This window comes from Oncorhynchus clarkii, chromosome 5 (assembly GCF_045791955.1).
Source record: "Oncorhynchus clarkii lewisi isolate Uvic-CL-2024 chromosome 5, UVic_Ocla_1.0, whole genome shotgun sequence".
In the NCBI taxonomy this organism is placed as follows: Eukaryota; Metazoa; Chordata; class Actinopteri; order Salmoniformes; family Salmonidae; genus Oncorhynchus; species Oncorhynchus clarkii.
This window is the reverse complement of record NC_092151.1, coordinates 29,265,105-29,282,200: the sequence shown is the minus strand read 5'-3', so window position 1 is coordinate 29,282,200 and position 17,096 is coordinate 29,265,105. Positions and strand designations below refer to the sequence as shown.

Sequence of the window (17,096 nt, the reverse complement as noted above, 5' to 3'; positions counted from 1 at the left end):
ACAATTGCACGTTCATATTACTACATCATTTTGCTTCGTTTGAACTAACAATAGCTAGCTACCAAGTGGCTGGACCAGTTTTCTCAAAAGTGAACGATGTGTATCGTGAAGTTTTGCTTGCTATTCAGCCAACAACGTCAATGCAGCTATCAAGTCAATCCTCTAAATTCACCCGAATAAAATATCTGAAACTGATCGTGACTAGATTTAATCTAATTTCGCTCTGATTAGTTAGTCAACATTTAATAATACCTGTATATTGTCAATCACTAAAATTAATTGTTTGCGTTGCTGTTAATCTGATGGATTTTGCATGTCCTTGGTTTTGTTTATTTGTTCAGGGGCCTGCCTATACATGAGGTTAATTGTACCATATTATCCTGGAGGCATATTTACCAGCCTGGTCTCATAAACTAAACGCAGTGGTGTAAAAGTACTTAAGTAAAAATACTTTAGAGTACTACTTAAGTTGTTTTGGGGTGTATCTGTCATTTACTTTACTATTTATATTTTTGACAACTTTTCCTTTTACTTCACTACATTCCTAAAGAAAATAATGTACTTTTTACTCCATACATTTTCCCTGACACCCAAAAGTACCCATTTTGACAGGAAAATTGTCCCATTCACACAATTATCAAGAGAACATCCCTGGACATCCCAATTGCCTCTGATCTGATGGACTCACTGAACATGAATGCTTCATTTGTAAATTATGTCTGAGTGTTGGAGTGTGCCCCTGGCTATCTGTCAATAAAAAATAAAAATAAATTGTGCTGTCTGGTTGACTTAATATAAGGAATTTGAATATGTTAATACTTTTACTTTTGATATTTAAGTACATTTTTGCAATTCCATTTACTTTTGATACTTAATTAAGTATATTTAAAACCAAATACTTTAAAACTTTTACTCAAGTAGTAGTTTACTGGGTGACTTTTACTTTTATTTTCTATTAAGGTATCTTTACTTTTACTCAAATATGACAATTTAGTACTTTTCCCACCACTGACTAAACGTAACATAGTATGGTTACAATAGAGAGAAGGTTAATTAAGGCAAAAACAAAAGTAGGGTTTTTGGTCAGGGTGGATGGATGGGCGTATACCGCAAACATCTAGCAACCCAAAGGTTGTATTCGAATCTCATCACGGACAACTTTAGCTAATTAGCAACTTTTCCACTACTTACTACTTTTTAGCCACTTTGCAACTACTTAGCATGTTTGCTAACCCTCCCCCCTAACCTTAACCCTTTAACCTAACTCCTAACCTTAACCCCTATCCTAGCTAAAGATTACCCCCAAACTAACATTAGCATTAGCCACCTACCTGATGTTAGCCACAACAAATTGAATTTGTAACAGATCATAAGTTTTGCAAATTTGCAACATATTGTACGAATTGCAATTGGTAACATATACAAATTGTACTTTGTAACATATCATATGAAATGGAAGACAGACAGCCACAAATGAATACATACCATACGAAACATAAAATATCATACTAATCATACTGCCGGATGTAGGTTTACTATGTTACGTCTACCCCTGAGTCAAGGTTGCAGTCCAACCCATTCATGCACTCATTTGCTTGCTGAAATCTATCCCACCATGACATATAGAACCACCCACTGGGCTAAATGGAAACGAGTGGGCTCGTTTGAGCGGTAAGGCAAAAGAAACCGACTGTAGATGAGAGTCAAGGAGTGCAGTTGGGGGAGATGCATCTGTGACAGTTGAAAGTCGGACACTGATGTTTTCCAACAGCAAGGCTCAGCGCAATATGGCAGTGTTGCCATTGTTTATAAAAGTTGTTCTTTATAATGTTTAAATAAACATGTCTCCAATGCCCATATCACATACTCACAAACTGAAAATATAAGTGTGCATATTGTACAATCAATTTGTGAGAGAGAAGGCCTCAAATATCATATTAATTTGTACATATCCACTATATACATGAATTGAGGCAAAGTTGGTTCCTGTTTCAGTCAAGTCTTTGGTTATGTTTGCGTGGGTAAAACAAAAACACCCTAATGATAGAGCCTCCCACAATGTAGGTGATGGCTGCAGGATGAAGTTTGTGAAGAGCAACTGCAGAAACTTGCAATAGAATGAATTCAAAACTTTATGACCTTCGAACCCATGATTTTTATAGTGTTCATGCAGTCGACATGTATGTTCAAGTTGGCAGGGGTGGAAAAAGTACCCAATTGTCATACTTGAGTAAAAGTCAAGATACCTTAATAGAAAATGACTCAAGTTAAAGTGAAAGTCACCCAGTAAAATACTAATTGAGTAAAAGTCTAAAAGTATTTGGTTTAAAATATACTTAAGTAAGTTTATTTAAGAAGAATGCCCCTCTCCCCACAGGTGTGATTACTACTTCTGAGGGTTTAGAGCTTGAGGCAGTCACCTCATGCAAGTACTTGGGAGTATGGCTAGACGGTACACTGTCCTTCTCTCAGCACATATCAAAGCTGCAGGCTAAAGTTAAATCTAGACTTGGTTTCCTCTATCGAAATCACCTCAGCTGCCAAACTAACCCTGATTCAGATGACCATCCTACCCATGCCAGATTACGGTGACTACATTTATAGATTGGCAGGTAAGGGTGCTCTCGAGCGGCTAGATGTTCTTTACCATTCGGCCATCAGATTTGACACCAATGCTCCTTATAGGACACATCACTGCACTCTATACTCCTCTGTAAACTGGTCATCTCTGTATACCCATCACAAGACCCACTTGTTGATGCTTATTTCAAATAAAATAAAATCGTATTTGTCACATGTGCCAAATACAATATGTGTAGGCCTTACCGTGAAATGTGTACTTACAAGCCCTTAACCAACAGTGCAGTTCAAGAAAGAGTTAAGACGTTTTTTACCAAATAAACTAAAGTAAAAAATTAAAAAGTAACACAATAAAATAACAATAACGAGGCTATATACAGGGGCTACCGATACCGAGTTAATGTGCGGGGGTACAGGTTAGTTGAGGTAATTTCAACATGTATGTAGGTAGGGGTGAAGTGACTATACATAGATAATTAACAGTGAGTAGCAGCAGTGTGAAAAACAAATGGAGGGGGGTTGTCAATGTAAATAATTCGGTGTCCATTTGGTTAATTGTTCAGCAGTCTTATGGCTTGGGGGTAGAAGCTGTTAAGGATCCTTTTGGTTAAATACTTGGCGCTCCGGGACCGCTTGCCGTGCAGTAGCAGAGAAAACAGCCTGGAGTCTTTGACAATTTTGGGGGATTTCCTCTGACACTGCCTAGTATTTAGGTCCTTGCTACCATGTTGTTGTCATGTTGTGTTGCTACCATGCTGTGTTGTCATGTGTTGCTGCCTTGCTATGTTGTTGTCTTAGGTCTCTCTTTATGTAGTGTTGTCTCTCTTGTCGTGATGTGTGTTTTGTCCTATATTTAAAAATAAATACATATATATTTATCCATGCCCCCGTCCCTGCAGGAGGCATTTTGCCTTTTGGCAGGCCGTCATTGTAAATAAGAATTTGTTCTTAACTAACTTGCCTAGTTAAAAAAATGTTAAATAAATAAATAAAAAGTATCTAAAGTAAATGTAATTGATAAAATGTACTTAAGTATCAAAAGTAAAAGCATAAATAATTTAAAATTCCTTATATTAAGCAAACCAGATGGCACCATTTTTTTTTTTTTTTTTTTAAATGTACGGATAGCCAGAGGCACACTCCAACACTCAGACATAATTTACAAACAAAGCATTTGTTTTTAGTGAGTCCTCCAGATCAGAGCCAGTAGACGACCATGGATGTTCTCTTGATAAGTGCGTGAATTGGACCATTTTCCTGCCCTGCCAAGAATTCGAAAGTACTTTTAGGTGTCAGGGAAAATGTATGGAGTAAAAAATACAATATTTTCTTTAGGAATGTACTGAAGTAAAAGTAAGTTGTCAAAAATAAAAATAGTAAAGTACAGACACAAAAAAAAATAGTACTTGAAAGTATTTTTACTTAAGTAATTTACACCACTGCAAGTTGGACCATTTTTATCCCCAAGTTGGACCATTTTTATCCCCAAGTTGGACCATTCCCCCCCCCCCCCACAAGAACGAAACGTCAAGAGAAAACACAATGACGTCACGTCATGCGCCGACGCAGGATTCTGACGTGAAGAATCTCACCTGTTTCAAAATGCCTGCTTTCTGTGTTGTTGTCATGTGCTGAGTTGCTGATTTATTGGCAAGCACCATTTGTTTTTTTTTAAATATTCTAACAATATCAAAGCGTTGAACAAAGTTAAACAAGTTAACGTTGCAGAACTTATCGCAATGGCTCAAAGAAAGAAGAAGCTGATGAAGAAAAATAGACACATTGGCCACCGGGAGCATGACGAGTCGGATGGTGGGGACTTCGAAGTTGCTGCTAAAATAGAACCATTTCATGTTTATGTTATTGAAGCTAGGTAAACAAACGTTCCGCTTACTTCCGTTTAATAAACGTTTTGCAACAGAGACCATCGAGGTTGTCACTAGTTGCCACAAAGTCAAAATTGTCTTTGGTAAAAACTTATGAAAACAAATATTTTTTGGGGGGTCAGTATTTAAGTTTAGGCATAAGGTTAGCATTGTGGTTGGGGTTAATTCTAGGGTTATGTTTAAATCAGATTGTATGAAGAGAGATTGTGGTAATAGGTGGGGTTTAGCCATTTGTGGTTGTGTAAACTAGTGACGACCCAGAATCAGCGTAATAAATATGCCTCTTTTGTGGGTCTTTGTAATGTCAGGTCTAGAATTGATTTATTGCCAATTACATGAGAATTTTAAAGTCATGCTAGATTTGGTTTTGAGTGTGATATGATTATGATCTTATCCATCTCCATAATGACAATGTTATTTAATGTCATATGTTTTTCAGCCTGGAAGACAGTTACCTTGGTTCCCTGGAGCTTCATCAGAGTGTCTGTCTGATGTGGAACCTGACACCAGGGAGCTGGTCAGAGCTCAGAACAAGAAGAAAAATACGTCTGGGAGCTTCCGGTCCATGGGTAAGAAATTGTGGTAGGCTTACCTGTAGGCCATCTTTTTGAGACAATTTAAGATTTTATACAGCAATGTGTCCTGTGTATGTCCTAACCTCCATATTTTGGTAATTCCAGGTCTCAGTTACCCAGTTTTTAAAGGTGTCATGAAGAAGGGGTACAAAGTCCCTACTCCAATCCAGAGAAAGGTATGCAATTGCCCTTGGATCTTTACATTTCACTGATATATCAGGTAGATTATTTACAAGACCTCTCTCTCCCCCTTTCAGACTATCCCAGTGATTCTAGATGGCAAGGACATGGTTGCCATGGCAAGGACAGGCAGTGGGAAAATAGCTGCGTTCTTGGTGCCCATGTTTGAGAATGTACGAAGGCCCCCCAGGCCCAGACAGGGGCCAGGGCTCTCATTCTGACCCCCACCAGAGAGTTGGTGCTGCAAACCATGAAGTTCACCAAAGAGGTCAGGATAGGCTTTTCATAGTCTATTTTTCATCCATCAGTTTACACTATAATATACATATTTGTACATTAACTAGGGCCAAGACGATAACCGTATTGCGATAGTCATTAGTATCGTGACAAGGAAACAATCCACAAAGCGGATTTCACTTCTTTAGGAAAACAGCCATAATGTTGGAAAAGCATGATACATTTCTCAAGCTATAGCGCACAATATTTTACATACAGCGGGTTTTTAAAGGCCCAAAGATTTGTCTGCTTCATGTTTTCATTTTTGCATTGAAAAAAATATTGCTATATTGGTAACGTCACAGCCCTATCATAATTTTTTTTATTTAACCGCTTAACATTTTTAAAAAATGTAAATGGGGGTAATCTTTGTCATTTTTTTAGGGACAGTATGTTTTGTTCGTTGGGCAGTACCAGAAAATAGTAACTATTCATTTTATTGTGTTTCAGTTGGGGAAATTCACTGGCCTTAAGACTGCTTTGATCCTTGGTGGAGACAGGTATTATTAATTAAATCTTCAGTCTTGTTGTGTTGAAAATTGTTTTTGTGCTTACAAGCATCAACTGTACATCTTGTTTCTTTTCAGAATGGATGATCAGTTTGCTGCACTTCATGAGACCCCAGACATGTATGTACACTATGGTCTTCACAATGTACTGCTGTAATTTGCTATAATGCAATTTGAAATTATAATAAGGTTGTAGTTTTTGTTCTGTGCTGTTGATTTGAGTTATGTCTTCTGCCTACAGAATTATTGGTACCCCAGGTCGTCTGATGCATGTTGTCATGGAGATGAACCTGAAGCTACAGAGCGTGGAGTACGTTGTGTTTGACGAGGCTGACAGGCTGTTTGAGATGGGCTTTGCTGACCAGCTCCAGGAGATCATCCGGAGGCTTCCAGACAACAGACAGACACTGCTGTTCTCCGCCACCCTGCCCAAACTACTGGTGGAGTTTCCCTTCAATGGCAATCTAAAGCCCACCCACAACCTATGTGTTCTTGTGAAGCCTTTTGATATTGAGTTGTGTACAAGGCAAGATGTGTAGTGCTCTGAAAGGATTGTGTTTTGTGCAGGGTTGACGGAGCCAGTGCTGATTCGTCTGGAAGTGGACAGCAAGCTGAGTGAGCTGCTGAAGGTTAAGCTAATAGACTCGTTAAAACCCACATTCATACAATTTGAAGTTTGGTTACACTCAGTTGGATTCCCTTAATGTGTTGAAATGTGAAACCTGTGTTTCAGTCAATGACATAATATAAAAGTTGTAGCATAACATTGTATTTTCTCCTCTCCCAGCTGTCGTTCTTCCACCTGAGGATGGATGATAAGCCGGCTCTGCTTCTCCACCTGCTGAGGAATGTGGCGACGCCCCAGGAGCAGACAGTAGTCTTTGTTGCCACCAAACACCATGTGGAGTACCTCAGAGGTGAGAGCCTCGTGAATAGAAGGAGAAGCTAGTCATTGAATAAGGTTTGGTTGTCCTCAGCCTTGTACCTTGTTTTGAATGTAACTCTGTGTTACCCTATGGTTAGCTGCTGTCCTCTGAGGGTGTGGAGTGTGCCTACATCTACAGTGCCCTGGACCAGACTGCCAGGAAGATCAACATTGGTAAATTTTTCCCCCGCAAGGCCATGGTGCTGGTTGTTACAGACGTGGCTGCTCGTGGTATAGACATCCCCCTGCTGGACAACGTCATCAACTACAACTTCCCCTCCAAAGCCAAGCTCTTCCTGCATAGAGTTGGTGGGTAACACCAACAACAGAACTATAATATGGCCAACATACTGTTTTAGGTTATCTTGAATTGTAACTTATGTACGTTGGAAAGAAAGGCCAATGACAACCATCTGAGTCAATGATATATAGTGATATATAGTGTAATGAAATTAAATGAAATTCACCTTCCTCACCATTGTCTCATCTGTGGTTTTTCAACCCCATGTCGAGTTGCACGCGCAGGAGGCCGCGGTGGCGCTGCCTACAGCCTGGTGTGTACAGATGAGATACCTTTTGTCTTTGACCTCCATCTCTTCCTAGGGAGACCCTTTCAGCTAGCTACACCTGACCATCAGCAAGGTACCAGCACTGGACATAAACATGTCATACACAGTGTGGGGGAATGGAGCCATTGCTCACCCCTGCAATTGTTTTGTCACACTTGTTTTCTGTCATGGATACTCAATTCTCTTGCTTACTTTCATATATTTCTGTCTCTGTCCCTTCCTCATGCCTCTCACTCACTCTATCACTCTCTTTCTCCATCTCCTCTTAATTTCTATTTTTCTCTCCCTCCAGAGTCGGACGGTGTGTTTGGTCGTGTTCCCCAGAGCATCCTGGATGATGAGTCCCAGCTGATCACGGCCCATTAGAGCTCTCATGACCTGCAGAACCTGCACCGCATAGAGGACAACGCCTACAAGCAGTAGGCATCAGAAACACAAAGTAGGCATCAGAAACACTTCGGAACAGTTTGTGCATGTTTTGTGACGTTTTCGGACTGTTCGAGTACAATTTTTTTATTTTCTTAGGCAAGCCAAATTTCGGTATCCAAGTCTACGCCCCTTCATTGGTCAACAGTAGGGATTCTTCAATTAAGTATTTGTTGTCATTCAATGATAGACTACTTGTTTTCATGCAAAGTTTTTCACTTGAGAAATACTTCACTAAAACATCTTAGATGTAAAATTCCGCGATTAAGCTCTCGGCAAAAAATGTCAGAATTAATAAACGTCAGAATTAATGACTGATTTCTTGTTATTTTATCTAGTTTGAGGAAGTATGTACTGGCTACGGCATCGCAAGATGTTTTCCAAGCACACCCGTTGGTCTAGGCGCCAGCTGTAAGGACGCATGAGGAAGCCTTTAGATGACTGACCTTGTAACTACTTTACCAGTGCACTTTAATGTGGGATGTTAAATCAATGAAGTTACTGTCTCAGTGGATCCTCATCAGATCTAGGGTTCTCATGAAAATCACACACATATGCTCCCTTACTCTTGCTATGATATTAACCCACATTGCTTTGGTCTATTTTCAGGGTCAGGCTTAGAGAAAATGGAACTGTAGCGCCTTCAAATAGTGGACTGCATTAAGGACTACAAGGCTAAAGCTGTGAGTTTACATCGGAAATGTATATTGGAAGCCATTCTCTATGAATGAATGAATGACTAACCTGTAGTAATACTGTTTAAACGACCACAGCACCTTTTCTCCAGACAATCTTTGAGATCATCTCGAACAGCAAGACCAACGCCAGCGTCGGGATGCGAGCCAAGCGTTCTAGGGACACGGCTGGTGGATAATTTCACCCAGAAGGTGGTGGTTCTGGCTGCAGAGGGCAGGTATCATGTTCCTGTCACTGCTCTGCCCTCCACACACCACACGACAGACCAGGAGGACAGTGAAGAGGAGGACCTTCAGGTTAGCACTAATACTCTAAGTATCCATCTACATGGTATAAAACCTAGCATGTACGTGTTCCATTGCAAGTCAATAATAGTGAATAGCACCACCACAGACAAAGTAGTATCATATGACCAATTATGCTGTACTTCTGTCATTTCTCCACCAGGGGGTGTTCTCTGAGGTAGTGGGGGGGAAGAGGAGGAAGCCCCAGGGCGAGGCGGAGAGGCCAGACAGTAAGAAGGCCAAACAGACTGGCCACGGTGAGAACTACATCCCCTACAGACCCAAAGACTTCAACTCTGAGAGAGGGTATGAGGAAGGCTGACTACACAGTCCATTCTGCTTTACAAAATACCTAAATAGTAATTCTGTGAATGTGGGATAATGGTGATATAACTCGGTGTTTGTTTGCAGACTGAGCCTGGGAACCGAAGGCATAACGTTTGAGCAGCAGGCTTCTACTGCTGTACTGGACCTGATAGGAGACAGACTCAACCAGCACAAACACACGATGAAGTGGTAAGAAGGAACACCATGAGACACACACACCATGCAACCTCACTTGACATATAAATCATCTCTGCAGAGATCACTAGAGAAAGCGCTTTGATAAAGAAACAGGAAAGGAGGCAGACCAGAAGAAGATGAGAACAGAGACGGGACAGATGATCAAGAAGAACTTGTATCCTTTTTGTCATCTCAAACTGGTCTTTACTGATGAAAGCTATTAAAAAGGAAATTACAACACCCTCAGCTTATTGTGTATAAGTGTGTGTAAGTCCTCACTTGTAATTATAAGGATGTTCCATCTCCTTGACCCTGTTTCTCAGCTATGAAGAGTGGAAGAAGAAGTACAAGGTGGATGGATGACTGAGGGGGTGGAGATTCAGATGGAGAGGCTGGAGGCAGAGGAAGGAGGTGTGGAGGTAGGAGTGCACTTCATCAGAAGGCTCTAGCTAGAGTTTGGATCAGTTGTTTGTGATGGGTATGATGTGGGGTCTGTAAGTAAAGCAGACATTGATGCATCCCTTTGGGACATTCTCCAAGCTCCAGTCTTTGGGCTCTACTACTACCTAAGATCTATTCCAAAACACTTAGAAAAAAACTAGAGCAATGTCCAGTTTGATGTACTTTCAAAATGGCCATGTTTATTTCATAACATCATGATAAAATAATGCTAAAGAATTGAAATGCTTCCCTTCTCTTCTCTAACCCTGTCTCCCTCACCTCTCTTCCAGGCAGAGGCAGGCCAGACCAGGGCCGAGGTTGCCCATCCCGGGGGCCCAACTCCCAGCCCCTGGGTCCCCCAGGCCAGCAGGGGTGGTGGCTTCCGGGGCCCGCTCTCAGAGCTGAAGAGCTGTGACCAGATCCTAAAGCAGCGCTGGAAGACAGAGAAACAGAGGTTCCTGCAGAGTGGTGGCTTGAAGAAGCTCCGGGGCATGGGCAAGCAGCGCCTCAATGACCAGAAGAAGTTTGGCTTCAGCCCTGATGTCCACAAGAAGGGCCAGATGAAGAAGAGACTGTGAGGGAGGGGGTGATGAATAGATGAGGTATGTGGAAAAAGAGGTAGTGAGAGTTGGAAGAATTGAGGAGGAGATGAGGCAATGGATGGAGAAGCTTTGGATCCCAAGTTGGAGGGATATGGAAGGTGGATGTCAATAGTTTAAAGTTGCCTTTCTCTCCATGACCCCCCTACATCTGGACTGGTCGGTCAGTGCATATGTAGGAAGAGAAACACGCCGAGAAAGCCATTTGAGACTATTGAGATGCACCCCAGCCCAAGGGGTGCTTGCAGAGCTTTGTGTATGGCACTGCAGTGTGGTGTCATGGGAAGATCCGTGTCCACATTTTGTGTGCCCCTAGCCTGGGTGTGGACTGCATGACGGGGCTAGAGCGATTTGAAACTTGTATTTTGCAGATCTATTTGCATCAACCTATCCAGATGGATTGCCATGTCAATATATTTGTTTGTGTATATTATTAATTCAAAGCTAAAGTGTGATTGTGTTATCTGTGACTGTCATTCTTTATTATAAAGTCCTAGGAGGAGCAGAGAAACTCGTGACACGAGGTTGTACAAAGCTGCCCATTGTGCAGTGTGAAATTCATTTCTGTTTTTTCTGGGCAGTCGAACAGTTCGATGAGGTCAACCACATTTGTGCAAAGAATAACCTGCCAGTCTACCAGAAGGTGTCAGTAAAGCCTAGAGAGAGGTCTGCCAGAGGAACTTGGGTCACTACCAACATGTTTTCATTTCAGACATCTGTATTCATTTGACCCAGCTGACAGCGGAGCAACCAGAGGGGTGTTGAGAGATTGACTCCGGGACAAGAGTGGGGTGGAGATGGAGGTTCACTAGAATAAGGAGAATTGGGGAACGTTTCTGTCAGCAAAGAGCCACAAAGCCTCCCGTCGCTCGGCTATAAGATAGCTGCGTTCTAAATACTTAACAGGACATGTTTGGGAAAGGGCTTTATAGTCGAGGGAGAAGTAATCTACATGATCAAAACTCTTTCTTCAAAATATGTTTTTCTTCCTTTTTGTTACATTTTAATATACTACAAAAGTATTAATTTCATAAATGAATACACTAAAACATACATTAGATAAATACAGTCAGTATGTTTTTTGCAGATCATTTTTTCCATATCCAATTGTTTTTGTTGACTGTAGCCAACACTGAACTTTACATACAGCATAGTTTATGTACAGAATATGTGAAGTTGAACAAACTAACCAAACCTATTTGCTGTGGTCCCTTTTTCAACTTTCCAGGAAAAATATATATGTAGGCTTACCCTAAACCTAACAACAGGGTCAGAGATGCAGTGTGTTTTGAAGTCCTGCCATTGTACTACAGAGCAAGGGAGCTGACGTGACTGGAGAAACCCACTCCATCTGGATGTGGTTAGATGCAAGTTGTTTGATGATATGTGTACATGCTATCACACGTTATCTATGGTCAAAGTTATCTGTAGGCCAGCTCTGCCCGAATGAAGATTTGTGGCTTCCATTTCTGTTTGTGAATTTTCTTCAAGGAAAATGAAGACGGCTGCTAGGTACAGTGCCTTTGGAACATTTTCTCGCCCCGTGACTTTATCCACCATTTTGTTGTGTTACAGCCTGAATTTAAAATGTATTCAATTACCAAAAAAGTCACTAGCCTACACACAATACCCCATAATGTCAGAGTGGAATAATGTTTATTTTTTTTTACATTTGTACAAATTAATTACAAATGAAAAGCTGAAATGTATTGGGTCAATAAGTATTCAACCCCTTTGTTAGGACAAGCCTAAATACATTCAGGAGTAAAATTGTGCTTAATAAGTTGCATGGACTAACTCGGTGTGCAATAATGGTGTTTAACAGGATTTTTGAATGACTACCTCATATCTGTACCCCACACATACAATTATCTGTAAGTTTAATTGTAATGATTCAACCACAAATACCAGGGAGGTTTTCCAATGCCTTGCAAAGAGGGACACTTAGTGGTAGATGGGTAAAAATAAGAAAAGCAGACAATGAATATCCCTTTGAGCATGGTGAAGTTATTAATTACACTGAATACACCAGTCACAACAAATATACAAGTCGTCCTTCCTAACTCAGTTGCCGGAGAGTATAAGGTAACCGGTTGCTCAGGGATTTCACCGTGAGGCCAATGGTGACTAAAACAATTACAGAGTTTAATGGCTATAATAAAAGAAAACAGGCTGGATCAACAACATAGCTACTCCACAATGCTTACCAAGTTAACAGGGAAAAGAAGGAAGCCTGTAGCAAATTAAAAAATATTCCAAAACGTGCATCCTGTTTCCAAAAAGGCACAAATGTAATACTGGCAAATGTAGCAAAGCAATTGTTTTTCTTGGGACAAATCCAATAATTTTTTAATTATTATTATTCCTTTATTTCAACAAGGAACACAGACTGAGACCAAGGCCTCTTTTACAGCTGGGTCCTGCATATACAGTGGGGCAAAAAAAGTATTTAGTCAGCCACCAATTGTGCAAGTTCTCCCACTTAAAAAGATGAGAGGCCTGTAATTTTCATCATAGGTACACTTCCACTATGACAGACAAAATGAGAAGAAAAAATCCAGAAAATCACATTGTAGGATTTTAAATGAATTTATTTGCAAATTATGGTGGAAAATAATTATTTGGTCAATAACAAAAGTTTATCTCAATACTTTGTTATAGACCCTTTGTTGGCAATGACAGAGGTCAAACGTTTTCTGTAAGTCTTCACAAGGTTTTCACACACTGTTGCTGGTATTTTGTCCCATTCCTCCATGCAGATCTCCTCTAGAGCAGTGATATTTTGGGGCTGTTGCTGGGCAGCACAGACTTTCAACTCCCTCCAAATATTTTCTATGGGGTTGAGATCTGGAGACTGGCTAGGCCACTCCACGACCTTGAAATGCTTCTTACGAAGCCACTCCTTCGTTGCCCGGGCGGTGTGTTTGGGATCATTGTCATGCTGAAAGACCCAGCCACGTTTCATCTTCAATGCCCTTGCTGATGGAAGGAGGTTTTCACTCAAAATCTCACGATACATGGCCCCATTCATTCTTTCCTTGACACGGATCAGTCGTCCTGGTCCCTTTGCAGAAAAACAGCCCCAAAGCATGATGTTTCCACCCCCATGCTTCACAGTAGGTATGGTGTTCTTTGGATGCAACTCAGCATTCATTGTCCTCCAAACACAACGAGTTGAGTTTTTACCAAAAAGTTATATTTTGGTTTCATCTGACCATATGACATTCTCCCAATCTTCTTCTGGATCATCCAAATGCTCTCTAGCAAACTTCAGACGGGCCTGGACATGTACTGGCTTAAGCAGGGGGACACGTCTGGCACTGCAGGATTTGAGTCCCTGGCGGCGTAGTGTGTTACTGATGGTAGGTAGGCTTTGTTACTTTGGTCCCAGCTCTCTGCAGGTCATTCACTAGGTCCCCCCGTGTGGTTCTGGGATTTTTGCTCACCGTTCTTGTGATCGTTTTGACCCCACGGGGTGAGATCTTGCCTGGAGCCCCAGATCGAGGGAGATTATCAGTGGTCTTGTATGTCTTCCATTTCCTAATAATTGCTCCCACAGTTGATTTCTTCAAACCAAGCTGCTTACCTATTGCAGATTCAGTCCTCCCAGCCTGGTGCGGGTCTACAATTTTGTTTCTGGTGTCCTTTGACAGCTCTTTGGTCTTGGCCATAGTGGAGTTTGGAGTGTGACTGCTTGAGGTTGTGGACAGGTATCTTTTATACTGATAACAAGTTCAAACAGGTGCCATTAATACAGGTAACGAGTGGAGGACAGAGGAGCCTCTTAAAGAAGAAGTTACAGGTCTGTGAGAGACAGAAATCTTGTTTGTAAGTGACCAAATACTTATTTTCCACCATAATTTGCAAATAAATTCATTAAAAATCCTACAATGTCATTTTCTGGATTTTTTTTCTCATTCTGTCTGTCATAGTTGAAGTGTACCTATGATGAAAATTACAGGCCTCTCTCATTGTTTTAAGTGGGAGAACTTGCACAATTGGTGGCTGACTAAATACTTTTTTGCCCAACTGTACATGTTTACACATACAGTTTAGGTACAATGATTAAGAAACTACACAAGACAAACAAAACCATCACAGGTAAAGAAATACAGCAACAGATTACATTTACACATAGGTTATTCCCCTAACAGCACAAGAACTTGCATTACCCGAAACAGTTACAAAAAATATACCTGCCGAATACGACGGGTATAGATAGACCTTACAGTGAAATGCTTACATACAAGCCCGAACCAGCAATGCAGTTTATTGAGTACCACTCTATATTTTCAAGCATAGTGGTGGCTGCATCATGTTACTGGTATGTTTGTAATCATTAAGGACTGGGGAGTTTTTCAGGATAAAAAATAAACTTAATGAAGCTTAACCACAGGAAAAAGCCTATAGGAAAATCTGTTTGAGTCTGCTTTCCACCAGACACTAGAAGATTAATTCACTTTTCAGCAGGTCAATAGCCAAATATACACTCAAGTTGCTTATCAAGAAGACAATTAATGTCCCTGAGTGGCCCAGTTACAGTTGACTTAACCCTTGTGTGGTGTTCATGTTTTTGTTATTCAGCCAATGTTTGCGGGTCTGATGGACCCACAACATTATCAAATCAAATGTTATTTGTCAAATGTGCCAAATACGACAGGTATAGATAGACCTTACAGTGAAATGCTTACTTACAAGCCCAAACCAGCAATGCAGTTTCAAAAATACACAATAATGAAATAAGAAAAGTAACAAATAATTAAAAGCAGCAGTAAAATAGCAATAGTGAGGCTATATACAGGGGGTACGGGTGCAGAGTCAATGTGCGGGGGCACCGGTTAGTCGAGGTAATTGAGGTAATATGTACGTGTAAGTAGAGTTATTGAAGTGACTGCATAGATATATTAACAGAGTAGCAGCAAAGAGAGGGGGGGGGGGCAATACAAATAGTCTGGGTGGCCATTTGATTAAATGTTCAGGAGTCTTATGGCTTGGGGGTAGAAGCTGTTTAGAAGCCTCTTGGACCTAGACTTGGCGCTCCGGTACTGCTTGCCGTGTGGTAGCAGAGAGAACAGTTTGACTAGGGTGGCTGGAGTCTGACAATTTTTTGGGCCTTCCTCTGACACGCCTGGTTCAGAGGTCCTGGATGGCAGGAAGCTTGGCCCCAATGATGTACTGGGCCGTACACACTACCCTTTGTAGTGCCTTGCGGTCGGAGGCCGGGCAGTTGCCATACCAGACAGTGATGCATCCAGTGCTCTCGATGGTGCAGCTGTAGAACCTTTTGAGAATCTGAGGACCCATGCCAAATCTTTTCAGTCTCCTGAGGGGGAATAGGTTTTGTCATGCCCTCTTCATGACTGTCTTGGTGTGCTTGGACCATGTTCGTTTGTTGCTGATGTGGACACCAAGGAACTTGAAGCTTTCAACCTGCTCCACTACAGCCCCGTCGTTGAGAATGGGGGCGTGCTCGGTCCTACCTGGTCCTGTCCAGAATCATCTCCTTTGTCTTGATCACGTTGAGGGAGAAGTTGTTGTCCTGGCACCACACGACCAAGTCTCTGACCTCCTCTCTATAGTCTGTCTCGTCGTTGTCGGTGATCAGGCCTACCACTGTTGTGTCATTGGCAAACTTAATGATGGTGTTGGAGTTGTGCCTGGCTGTGCAGTCATGAGTGAACAGGGAGTACAGGAGGCGACTGAGCATGCACCCCTGAGGGGCCCCCGTGTTGAGGATTAGCGTGGCAGTTGTGTTGTTACCTACCATTACCACCTGGGGGTGGCCCGTCAGGAAGTCCAGGATCCAGTTGCAGAGGGAGGTGTTTAGTCCCAGGGTTCTTAGCTTAGTGATGAGCTTTGAGGGCAATATGGTGTTGAACCCGGAGCTGCAGTCATGGAATAGCATTCTCACGTAGGTGTTCCTTTTGTCCAGGTGGGAAAGGGCAGTGTGGAGTACAATGGAGATTGCATAATCTGTGGATTTGTTAGGGTGGTATGCAAATTGGAGTGGATCTAAGGTTTCTGGGATAAGGGTGTTGATGTGAGCCATGACTAGCCTCTCAAAGCACTTCATGGCTACAGATGTGAGTGCTACGGGTCGGTAGTCATTTAGGCAGGTTGCCTTAGTGTTCTTGGGCACAGGGACTATGGTGGTCTGCTTGAAACAAGTTGGTATTACAGACTAGGTCAGGGACAGGTTGAAAATGTCAGTGAAGACACTTGCCAGTTGGTCAGGGCATGCTGTGAGTACACGTCCTGGAAATCCGTCTGGCCCTGCGGCCTTGTGAATGTTGACCTTTTTAACGATCTTACTCACATCGGCTGCGGAGAGCCTGATCACACAGTCGTCTGGATCAGCTGATGCTCTCATGCATGTTTCAGTGATACTTGCCTCGAAGCGAGCATAGAAGTTATTTAGCTCGTCTAGTAGGCTCGTGTCACTGGGCAGCTCTCGGCTGTGCTTCCCTTTGTAGTCTGTAATAGTTTGCAAGCCCTGCCACATCCGTCGAGCTTCAGAGTTGGTGTAGTACAATTCGATTTTAGTCCTGTATTGCTGCTTTTCCTGTTTTGATGGTTTGTCGGAGGGCGTTGCAGGATTTCTTATAAGCTTCTGGGTTAGAGTCCCGCTCCTTGAAAGCGGCAGCTC

General features: G+C 41.8%; 1 pseudogene; it reads left to right on the top strand.

Moving 5' to 3' along the window:
- Positions 1–4,319: 4,319 nt before the first annotated feature.
- On the top strand, positions 4,320–10,532 carry LOC139409674 (ATP-dependent RNA helicase DDX54-like; annotated as a pseudogene).
- Positions 10,533–17,096: the final 6,564 nt, after the last annotated feature.